Source organism: Myotis lucifugus, unplaced genomic scaffold (genome assembly GCF_000147115.1).
Source record: "Myotis lucifugus unplaced genomic scaffold, Myoluc2.0 scaffold_114, whole genome shotgun sequence".
NCBI lineage: Eukaryota > Metazoa > Chordata > Mammalia > Chiroptera > Vespertilionidae > Myotis > Myotis lucifugus.
Genome location: NW_005871162.1, coordinates 1,856,470 through 1,866,397, shown reverse-complemented (window position 1 = coordinate 1,866,397; position 9,928 = coordinate 1,856,470). Strand labels below are relative to the sequence as shown.

Here is a 9,928-nt window from a genome sequence, read left to right as displayed (position 1 = left end):
CGGGGGGGGGGGGGCGGCGGGGTAGGGTTTTCTCAGCCTGGGCTACGCCCTCTCGCAGTCCGGGACCCCTTGCTCCTTACTGCTCGGCTCCCTGCTCCTTAGTGCTGTCATGGAGGCGGGAGAGGCTTCCGCCACCACTGCTGTGCTCGCCAGCCATGAGCCTGGCTTCTAGCTGAGCAGCACTTCCCCCTGTAGGAGCACACTGACCACCAGGGTACAGCTCCTGCCATGAGTGTCTGCCCCCTGGTGGTCAGTGCGCATCATAGTGACTGGTCGTTCTGGTCATCCCACCGTAATGGTCGCTTAGGCTTTTATTATATAGATTATTGAACGTATGTCACATGGTCATATCAGTCCCCCACTGAAATAACCTAGTGCTTCTCACTGACTTCACTATGAAGGTAGAAGTCCAAAATTAGTCATAATAGGTTCTTCCTGGTCAATGTCATTTTATGCTTCTGGGCTCTGTATTTCTGTCTCTTAATTGTCCTCATTGGAATTATTCATGGACTGCTCTGATTGTTGTTTTAAAATAAAATTACTTTAAAATTATATTTTTACTTTTAAAATGTGCTTGCATTGTTAATGTGTTTCTCCTTCTTTGCCATAACTATACTTATTTTTTTAATTTAGCTTTAATGTTGAAAGTATTACAGATGTCTCCCTTTTTTCTCCATTGACCCCTTGTCGCTCACACCTGCCCCCCACCCCCCACCACAGGCCTTCACCACAGTATTGTCTGTTCTTGTGCTCAAAAAGTATTATGTTTCTCTTTTATTATGTGAAAATGAAGGCATGGAATTGTCCAGACTGGCTGTACTCACTGTATTACAAGGATACCTCTCTATATAGCTTCTTGCATTGTGAGGACTGAGTCACTGGCTCATCACATATTCTAATCATTTAAATATAGCCTTTTCTAGACCCATTTAAAAAGTAAATATGGCCTAGTTTTAGCAAGCCTAAAGCTGGGGAAAAAATAAAATCTTCTTTAAAATAACCTATATTCCACCCCAAACATAAATATGTCTTTTCTATGATATTTAATTTTGTCTTTTGCATCTTGCCTCTATAAAAATTATAACTCAGAAATAAGTGAGTTAAGATTTTCTGTATTGTGGGTATTATAAAAATTACACACGGCTTTTTAATTTTTCTTTTTATATAGCCTATTAATAACTTCAAATGAAAAATTTTATGGGAATGCTCTTTATTGTTTATAGCAGTTTATTTATTAATGAATAATACTGATTTTGTTTATTATCAAGCTGTAATAGATATCAAAATGAGTAATAATGGACATTGTCAGTATAATGACAATATATGTAATGAATATATAATTAGACATATTCTAAGCACATCCCTCTACAAGGACTTAAATGTCAAGTTTAAATCCTCATTTCCCTTTCTCTCTGTGTGTTGGTGTTCCTAGGTGATGAAGAAGGCGTCCAGGAGACGGCGGAGTCAGATGGGGACACGCAGCCAGAGAAGCCGGGGCAGCCTGGAGTGGAGACAGGTGACTGGGATGGACCAGGTAGGACAGCAAATTTAAAATGCAACCACCTGTTGCTACTATCAGAAATTCACTGGGTTTTCTCAAATTATAATTAGGTCATAAACTCTTCATGACCTCAACTCTGATCTTAAAAAAGTTATTTGTTTATATACTGGTTACTTGGGAGGTTAAATAAACATCATTATCTAAAGAAAATTCAAAGGTTACCTTTGCTTGAAGTCTTCATCTTGTTTTCATTCATACTCATAGAAGAATTAGTCAGCTCTACTTGCTTTTTCTTTGAACTGAAATCCTTATGCTAAATCTGTATTCAAATTGGGCATATTTTTAAAGCTTCAAAACAGTAATAATAATACATAATAATACTTCAAAGAAAAATTTTCAGTGTAGTCATATTGTAAGTTATAGATAGAGTCTCAATATGTACTTAGAAGTTTAGAAAATACCAACAGATGCCTCACTAAGAGTCAGGGTTTTGGCAACATTTTCATTTTCATGAATGAAAATTAAATTTAATTTTAAAGATCCTGACATCTTACCATTTCAAGAAAAACAAAAACTGTTCAAAATACTCCAAAACACCAATATAATTGTATATAAATATATAAAGTTCATAAAAGCTCTGTGGAAAAACAACACCTTTGTATTTGGTGCCAATGTAATTTACAATTGATGGTATATTTATAAATGGAGACTATTATGTCATAGGGCTTAAGAATATAAGTGAGTTTAGAAATGATTTTAGCCATAATTTTCAAAGCAGTAACATTTTTCATTAAGAGAGATCCCTACATTTCAATCACATTTTCAGCCTTGTGTGACTTTGCAGTTTGCTCTCCTCTGTGTGTGAAGAGGAGAGGAACTCTGGTAGGAATTTTCTGAAACCAGCTGCTGTAAAATAAAATGCAAACAAAAATGAAGATACACTATATCTGATTATTAGGATGTCATTTCTAATATTACTCATGAGACACACAAATGTTTGTATTCTATGTACCATAGCATAATGTTACACAAGATTTTGGATGAAAATCTATAATAATAAAAGCATAATATGCTAATTAGACCAGGTAGCCAAATGACCTTCTGGATGACCTTCTGGACGTCCTACCGGATGACCTTCAGGACGAAGCCATGGCTGCAAGGGCTAAGGCAAGCTGCTGTGGCTGTGAGGGCTGAGCCCCTTGCACGAATTTCGTGCATTGAGCCTCTAGTGTATTATGTATATAAAGTACCATAAAACCACAGTTTAAGAGTTTAAAAGGAAATGTGGACTTCTGGCATTCTGACCTTATTGCATAATTCGGTCTTTTCAATTCAGGGAAGACTGCCTTTGATTAAAAATGTACAAAAATACTGAAGAGTAAGTTAAAGTATAACTTCATTCAGGATATGATTTTTCACTTTTAAGTGAAATTAATTTAATCTGTCTGATTTAATGAAAATTTTCTTTAGTTGACAGTGGAGAAATGTTCTTTTTTTGTGGCACATATGAATATGTAAAAACTTTAAAGAAAAATGTATGTCTTTAAGCAGATACGTGTATGAGAAAAATTGTAATATGTACAGTAAAATTGATACAACATTTTCCCCCTATTTTGCAAAAAAAAAAAAGTTTAATTACTTTGAAACTTTTTGATGAGGATCAACAAAAGAATATCTGTTGGGTATTTATGTTTTTAAGGTAGAATATTTATGTCTCTCCTTTAATCAGGAGAAAGTATAAAGGACTTTTTTTACTTTTGCTATTACATAAATAGAGATGTTATCAATACTTTTACTCAGATTTTTGTTCTTCACAAAACATTATTGGTACTTTCCAACTGTATTGAGATAAAATTACCCGGGTTTTAATGACCATTTCCAAACATGTTAGAAAATAGCTCTGGATTCTAAGCATTTATGTTTCAGATTCTGGATTTGCCATTAATTTGCTGGGTGATTTTTAGCATTTTGCTTAATATCTCTGTGCCTGTATTCCCAGTTGTCAAATGCAGAAAATCATATTATGGATTTTGTAAGAAGTATACACATAAAATGCACGTGATCATTATTATGGCTTTGGAATTGTTGAGTCTTGAAGCAGAACCTTTTAAAATTCTTCTCAGCATTTTTTTTGAAAGCCCAATAGTAGTATCTGTGGTTCCACAAAAATGCATCTACTTTTGAATTTAACCACAAATTATTAGTTAAGACATGAGGTAATGAGCCAGGTGTGACTTCAAGGTCTCCTAATGTTGAGGCCCTCCTACCCAATTCAGACAGTCACTCTCAGATAGACGGTTTTCTCTAAAAATAGACAGAATAAAAGGACAAGGAAATTATCTAAAGAATTTGAGGCATAGAGCTGACATCATTTAAGATAGATTAGGATTTATCTTATTTTTAAAGAGTTTGATTGAAGACGGCTCCACAACCTTTCTTGATGGCTCATTTCAATAATGAATCAACTCCTATCTGAAGTGTTCTATTTTTATCAAATGCCAGCTTTACAGTGAAAACTTTTTTTTCTTTGTTTGTTATTCAACTAAAAGGCACATTTAGTAATAGCTTGGACCTTTGTTCACTCTTAGGATTGGGTGGGACCTAAACATCTTTTGCAAAAATTACCTTACATTTGAAACCATTTCTGTGGTGTGAAATTCTTTAATGTTTAATTATATGAACCTAATTCATAGGTACTTGTTATCCAATCTTTCTCCTTTTCATCTGTATTTGCCTGTACTTCGCTTACATCACTTCTGCCTACATTAAATACCTCTTCTTTTCTTTTATTACCCTCACAAGTTTCATGTTTCATCACCCTTGCAGTATTTCAGTTTACCAATATTCTTATACACTTAATCAATCAATCAATGGTTATTGTGTATTAATAATTTTGAAAGGTGCTAGGGAGAAGTCCAAAGGTGTTGTATGATGCTGCCCACACACTTTTGATGCTATTTCTCTCCTTAACCTCTTTTAATTACTCCTGTGTTGCATTGAAGTCATTGATGCACTAATTAAGTATGTCAAGCTAGAAAGTAGGGAATGGCCTAAACTACAGAAGAAAAGGTACCAATTAAAGAGTCAGACAGATCTGTGCTTGAGTTCACACATTGATACTTGGGGCCCTGTGAGCGCAGGCGTATTAAACAGCCAGGCCTCAGTTCCTTATCTGTAAAATGGAAAGAATAGTAACTACATTGAAACATTGTATGAAGGTGAAATTTGAAAGTGTCTAGCACAGAGCTTGGAAGAGCATGGGATTCAGCAGATGTTAATGGTTTTCCCTTTCCTTAAAACAGTGACGGATAGTTAGAATGTTGACCTTATTTGGAAATAGTGTTTACATCTCTGGCTTTATCTTTTAAAGAAATCTTTGGAATAATCCCTGGACAAAGTCTAGAGCCGTGGCCGGCAAACTGCGGCTCGCGAGCCACATGCGGCTCTTTGGCCCCTTGAGTGTGGCTCTTCCTAAGCCTTAGGAGTACCCTAATTAAGTTAATAACAATGTACCTACCTATATAGTTTAAGTTTAAAAAATTCGGCTCTCAAAAGAAATTTCAATCGTTGTACTGTTGATATTTGGCTCTGTTGACTAATGAGTTTGCCAACCACTGTTCTAGAGTATTAACTTATGTATTTAGATTTAGAAGGAGACTTGGGGAAGAGAATTCAGAAAAATTGTTATAAATTCATGATTTATCACTATGAAAGAGTCACCATAAAAGTCACATCTTACTTATATTAACTCTAAGAATGCTAAATCTCTAGGTTATGTTATTATAAACATTGTTACTTCGTCTTACACTTGGGAATACTGAATAATTTGATTTTTCTGGTTTAATATTGAGTGAATCTAGGTCTCGCCATCAGACTTACAGAAGCTATAATTGAAATTTCCAGGAGCTCTCATAAAGGAACATGTAACTCAAATTATGCAAATAAGTACATGTGTATTAATGCAAATATACACAGATATAAAATTTAGGGCAAGCAGTTATTTAGATTCTTTGACATGAACTTTTCAAGATAAGCATGTATTTTATTTAAGTAGATTTTGATATTTATATGTTAGATATTTGGGACATTTTAATAAAAATGCAAAATAAAATAATACCTTCATTGACTGTTTGATGAATTAGTAGAATACAATTATAAATAACTTTTATATTATATATTATAGATTGACTCATGGAAGTCTGACTTTCCATGAGGTAAATTATTTTTGGAGAGTGTAGGAGTGGAGAAAACCAAAAATATTTCTTCCATTTACATTGTGACCTTGTCACTTATCAATTGTGTGGCTTTGATAAGTTATTAATTCACCAAGGCCTCAGTTTCCTTAATTATAAAATGGGGCTAATAATTATAATATCGACATAATTATTGACATTTTCTATGTAAACAGAAGAGCTCAAAGCTTTATACATGTTTAATAAATAGCTCTTAATATTACTTTTAGTATCATTTGGCAGTTGTGTTTTTGTAGCCCTTATAATGCCTTACAATGCCTGTTTAATGATAAGTCCTTATTAAACACGTGTACTGTGAATTAACTTTGCAAAATAATTTTGTTATGTAGAAGTCACCATAGGGTGACATTAATTCTGTTCTGTTCAGATAGAGTGAAATCATGATTCAGTTAAAGAAATTTTAATGTAAATACTTTGCAGGAATAGTTGTCTAGCATAAAATCACACACGTGTACTTGTTGCATCTGGACTAAAATTGGTCAAGAAATCATAAACAAGTCACCTCATTCAGTTGCTGTTTAACATTATGGATGCACTCAAATGACCAGGCTAGTTTTGCTTTGTGCCTTAAATTAAACTAAGAAGGTGGGAGTGTTTTGCAGAAAGTGGAATGGTGGCTACAAGACCACTGTGAGGTAGAAGCACACACTAATGATACAGGTTTTTTTTTTTTTTTCTCTCCTTACTAGTTCATCCAAAGAAGGGCTTGGAGATTACAGTTCTGATTTCGTTTCCTTTTTGATTGGGAAAATGTGGTAGATATAAGATCTGGGAAATGCCATTTGAAGTAAATTAACAGAAACCTATGAAACATAGTTAACCATAGATATAGTCTGACAGTAAGAAGAATATTTTGAGAAGCGGAGGAAATCGTAGAATGACTGTGTATTACTCTGACAGTGAATTGGTATTATCTCTGCTATCAGATAATGCAGTTATCATTAATTTTCACATTTGCATTTCAATCTTTGGAAGGAAATGACTCTTGCCGGATGAAGATAAGAGCTCTGTACTACTATAATGAACCATCATTTTATCCCAATGCTTTGTGTCCATATGAAAATGAGGCTGGGGGAGGGGGAGGGGAGAGAGAGAAAGAACTAGGTTGGGGGGGAGGTGTCAGGAAAACATTATAACAAAAGTGGCAAAATTTGCTACAGACTTTTGAGCTCCTTATGAAACAAGAGGGGGGTCAAAATAAATCTTCTATAGTGTAGTTAAGTGGATACTGGATTAAGAGATGAAAGCTTTACCCTCTGTAGAACAGAATACCACATAAACGGAGTGAAAAAGTTCTCTATCTTATTCCCTTACTTCAGTTGGCATTCTCATGTAGAATTAGGGCACATATAAACCCAACAACAACAAAAAAGTAGGCTGAAGGCAAAGTACTTATGTATGGTTTGGAAAGATATGTCCTTGAGTTACAAAATACTGCATAAAATATACCATTTATTATTATTATTATTATTTCTGTTCATTTGTATAAGAATGGGAAGTAAGGCTATTTAGATACTGAATTGTTATAGAATTTGCCTAATTTGCTTGTACTATATAAGCTTAATTGAGAAATTCAAGCTAAAGGATAATGGTTTTGAGATTAATTTTCTTTGGACCTAACTTTGCAGTGACCTTTTCCTTCAAGTATCATGCTGGAAAATGGATACAGTGTCAAATTTTGTAAATATATCATGCTCCCAGAAAAATAGATAACAGACTATTTTTTCTTGTCCTATACCCTGCTCCCATGGCAAAATCAACTGGTTACAGTGAAAGCTCCCATAAGCCTGGCCTGCATGGCTCAGTGGTTGAGTGTTAACTTATTAAACAAGAGGTCATGGTTCAATTTCCGGTCAGGGCACATGCCCAGGTTGCAGGTTCAATCCTCCTGTAATTGGAAGATGCAATAGGAGGCAGCCGATCAATGACTCTCATCATTGATGTTTCTATTTCTCTCTCCCTCTCCCTTCCTCTCTGAATTCAATAAAAAATTTTAAAAAAAATGTATATAGATGTAATATATATGATAAAAGTAGAAAAGAGGATGAAGAAATGCAACTGTACTATTACAAAGTTCCTACATCTTTCTTGAAGTAATCCATATAAAGTCTGAAAAGGTAGTGAAAAATTAAGATGCATAGTGCAATCCCTAGAGCAACCAATATTAGTGATTTTTAACTAGAACTTTTAAAGTGGAGCTTTGATACCATAACTGGACTGTGTTAGGTTGAAGTGTTCTTGATACATAAATAACATATTTGGATTTCCATGGATCTATTTATTAATAAAATTATTCATTACTATTCACCTATTTCTAGCTAAGAATCTTTAATTCTGAAAAATTCTTAGAATAACTTTAACTGGTAGATGGAACTATTGTAAATTATCTAGTAGATTTTGTTTTTTTAGGAAGATCAAGTGTGCAAATTTGAAAGTTTTTACATTATGGCTATACTCAGATGGATATAGAATTTCTGTTTGGGATGATGAAAAGTTCTAGAAATGAATAGTAGTGATGGTTATACAACATTTTAAGTGTACTCAATGCCACTAATTGTAAACTTCACCTTGGTTAAAATGGCAAATTTTATGTTATATATATGTAATCACAATAAAAATTCACTATATTAAAAAAAGAATCTTTCAAACTTTAGAATTTAGAGATATGCTTCCAAAGAAGTTTATATTCTTGTATTAAACTATTCTGAGCCAACTATCCATTAACTTTGATAAATAATTTTTTAAATATATTTTATTGATTTTTTACAGAGAGAAAGGGAGAGGGATAGAGAGTTAGAAACATCGATGAGAGAGAAACATCGATCAGCTGCCTCCTGCACACCCCACACTGGGGATGTGCCCGCAACCAAGGTACATGCCCTTGACCGGAATCCAACCTGGGACCATTCAGTCCGAAGGCCGACGCTCTATCCACTGAGCCAAACCGGTTAGGGCAATAAATTATTTTGAAGTTATATTTTATTTCCTGCCATTATCATATCTTCAGGTTTTGTATAATACGTTTTTGTCATTTGTTTTAAATTTTATCATTTCAAGTTTTATCTCCTAATAGCTGGTCTACCTAATAGTTTATAGGAGTTTTTTGAGGTTTATCACTTTTAATGCAATTGATATCCTAAATTTGATAATATGTTAGATAGTAAGTTATTATAAATTTGATATGGGTTAGAAATATTATTTTCTCTCTTTCCAGTATTCAAACTGACAACAGCAAATCTTTTCTTACTGTTATATTTGCTGTTGTTTTAACCTTAGGACTGCATTTGGATCTTGGGGATTATTCTCTCTGTCGTCATAATAAATTCCTACACTTGTTTCTAAGTTTGATACTTGGAGCTTGTAACTTACTTATAAATATAATTTGCATATGCTTGCCAGATCGTATACTTATCTCCTGCACCTTTGCAGACCCACATTGAATTAATAAATTTAATTAGTTTAAGCATTTATTGAAGAATAACTGTGTGCTAGACTCTAAGAATAAAAAAATGATTTGTAGTCAGACTACTTTCAAAAAGTTCAGAGTACAAAGTTGAAGACAGACAAATGATGAGATAGAATACATTTTTATGGATTTCGTTGTACAGGCCTGTGCAGTGTGCAGGGGTAGCAAAGAGAGAGGAAGGTCATCTATTGCCAAGTGCGAGTGGTGGTGGGGAGGCAGCTAAGAGATCAGCTTGTACAGAGGGAGAAGGGATGGGTTGCTGGTGGTTAGACATAATGCTGATGGAGGTTCTTTCAGAATTTGGGGGGAATAAAGAAAAAGGTCTCAAGAAGGAGAGGCTTACCTTCTCGCTAACAGGAATTTTACCAAAGCTGATGAATGGAGGCTTGCAAGTCATGGAAGATCATAAAGGAAGCCCAGAGAAAGAGACACCTGTCTCTTGCTTTGGGAGGCCAGGGATGGCCTCCGTACTTTGTGAGCATGGAAACAGGTGACAGATGGAAAAGAGAAGAGGAGAAAGACATTCCAACATTGTAGGCAGAGGGCGGATAACCCACCTGGCCTTACTATAGAGGCTAATGTAGTTAGGGGTGAGAGAGGGACTGGCGTGAGTCCCCCAGGCAACAGCCTATTGTGGTAGTTCTGATCAAAACACAATAGAGGTTTGGGTAAAATGAAAGTGGTCAGCACCATGAGTAAGTGTTTGTG

The 9,928-nt window shown here is 34.8% G+C and overlaps 1 protein-coding gene across 2 annotated transcripts in view; it reads left to right on the top strand.

The window, feature by feature from the left end:
* The window catches only part of ZFPM2 (zinc finger protein, FOG family member 2), a 330,056-nt gene that overhangs the window by 20,719 nt on the left and 299,409 nt on the right, over positions 1-9,928 (top strand). For both annotated transcript variants that reach the window (XM_023757791.1, XM_006093337.3), the window contains exon 2: positions 1,433-1,534. The gene's annotated coding sequence lies outside the window, so the exon portion shown is untranslated. The remainder of the gene's footprint in view (positions 1-1,432; positions 1,535-9,928) is intronic.